The sequence below is a fragment of the Mus pahari genome, chromosome 1, assembly GCF_900095145.1.
Source record: "Mus pahari chromosome 1, PAHARI_EIJ_v1.1, whole genome shotgun sequence".
Classification (NCBI taxonomy): Eukaryota; Metazoa; Chordata; class Mammalia; order Rodentia; family Muridae; genus Mus; species Mus pahari.
In genome coordinates, this window is record NC_034590.1 from 117,280,392 (window position 1) to 117,283,015 (window position 2,624).

Consider the following 2,624-nt stretch of genomic DNA (forward strand, 5'->3'; position numbering starts at 1 on the left):
AACCAACAACCAACCAACCAACCAACAACCAACCAACAACCAACCAACAACCAACCAACCAACAACCAACCAACCAACCAACCAACAACCAACCAACCAACCAACCAACCAACAAAAGAGCTGGACAAGCTGGTACACATCTGTAATCCACCATTCTGGATACTTTAGGCAGACAAAAGTTGAAGGCTAATGTGGGTTAAACACAAAGATGCAGGAACGTTAAACAACTTTCAGCATTATTAAGAGAAATGAGATGAAAACTGTGAAGGTGCATTATGTCACCTGTCCCCTCTATTAGAATGGCTGTAATACAAAAGGCAAAAGATGAGCCGTGGAGAGGGCCCAATGGTAAGAACACTGCTGCACACCCCTAATTCCATCCCTGGAACCCACAGAGAAAGCCTGATGCAATGGTGGATCTGTGAACCAGCACTCCTACGAGAGATGGGAAGCTGTGCTAGAGAGACAGTTCAGGGTTAAGAGCCTTTGTTGTGCCGGGCAGTGGCGCACGCCTTTAATCCCAGCACTTGGGAGGCAGAGGCAGGTGGATTTCTAAAACATTCCAAATCTTAAGAAAAAAGAAAAAAAAAAAAAAAAGACAGAAGACAAAAGCAAAAGGATTGGGCTGGAGAGATGGCTCAGTGGTTAAGAGCACTGACTGTTCTTCCAGAGGTCCTGAGTTCAATTCCCAGCAACCACATGGTGGCTCACAACTATCTGTAATGGAATCCAGTGCCCTCTCCTGGTGTGTCTGAAGAGAGCAACAGTGTATTCACATAAAATGAATAAATAAATCTTAAAAAAAAAAAAAAAGCAAAAGGATTTAGTGGTCCTGGTTTCATTCCCAACTGAATGAATGAATAACTGATCTGTATCTTATTCTCCTATGTGGCACACTGGCATCCATCCTCTGAGACTGACCTCTCCACTCACTGGGAAAACACAGTTCAGCTCAGAGTGCCACCGTGACAGATACACTGGACATGAAACAGACAAGAGCTACAGGATATCTGCCAATATAAACAAGTTTCCCGTGTAATGAATGACCTGGTCATAGGTCAAACTACTAGACCTCAAACGGCTCTCAGCTAAGTGTTCCATACAGTGTGTGTAATATACCCGTGCTGCAAACACCTACAGCTAACCACTGCCAACACAGGGTTACCAGCTGTTCAGTTTACTGGGGGTCTCAGAACAGCACACCTGCACATATGCCACACTCAGGGGTGCTCCCTCACCCCCCAGGTGGCCCATGCTTTCTATCCTTTGGTGTGCTATCCTTTCCACTTTTCTCTCTATTCAGGGCTCCAATATCAAAACTCACAACAGGGTAAAAGCTCGGCAGGTAAAAGCACTTGCCACAAAGACCTGGAGACCTGAGTTTGATTCCCAGAACCCACATAGAGGATAAAGGAGAGAACCAAGTCCACAAAGTTCTCCTCTGACCTACATTTGTGCATGGTAGCAAGTGTGAATGTGTGTGTGCTTCCCCCACCCCACATAAACAATAAATAAAAATTAAATAGAGAGCCGGGTATGGTGGCACATGCCTTTAATCCCAGCACTCGGGAGGCAGAGGCAGGCGGATTTCTTTTTCTTTTTCTTTTTCTTTTTTTTTTGAGACAGGGTATCTTTGTGTAGCCTTGGCTGTCCTGGAACTCACTCTGTAGACCAGGCTGGCCTCGAACTCAGAAATCCGCCTGCCTCTGCTTCCCGAGTGCTGGGATTAAAGGCATGCACCACCATGCCCAGCCGCAGGCAGATTTCTGAGTTTGAGGCTAGCCTGGTCTACAAAGTGAGCTCCAGGACAGCCAGGGCTATACAGAGAAACCCTGTCTCGAAAAACCATAAAAGAAAAAAAAAATTAAAAAGAAAACCAAGGTTGGGCATGGTGGCGCACACCTTTAATCCCAGCACTCAGGAGGTAGAAGCAGATGAATCTCTGAGAATTTAAGGCCAGCCTGCTCTACACAGTGAGATCCTGTCTCAATACAGAAGCACCTCCACCATATAATTAAGAGCAACCAGCTCACCTCTACTGGGCTTCACTGGGCTTTGTGGGGTCAGAGCACTCTGTACTCGCCTGCCATTGCTTTCTGGCCCCGCTTTGCAGGGATGTCACCTTTGCAATCTTGCCACATAGGATATCATGATAAAAGGAACTGTGGTGAAATGAATAAATGGATGAAAAAGTGTAGTGAATGAAAGGCTATCCCAGAGCTTATTGCCCTGTCCTGCCCTGCCCTGCCTCTGGCCACTGCACCACACAGTTTGATGCTGAAGTGGTAAGAACTGCAAAGGCCTGGGTTGTCCTGAGACCTGTCTTCAAGTTTTCTTCTTGTAAGCACGGTCTGTGTGTGAAAGGTGCTTCCTGATAGAAAGACTTCACCCTTCTCTCATGGAAACCATGCTTTGAGGAGGTGGGGGGCAACTCCGTTGGCACAGCACTAGCTTAGTATGCTCAGAGCCCTGGGTTAAGTTTAATCTAGAGCATCACATAAGCCCCCATAATCCTGGCCCTGGAGGGGAAGGCAAGCAGATAAAGACGTGCAAAATCATCTTCAGTCATAGGGCAAGTTTGAGGACAGTCCAGGCTATACAAGACCACATTCCAAAAAAAAAAA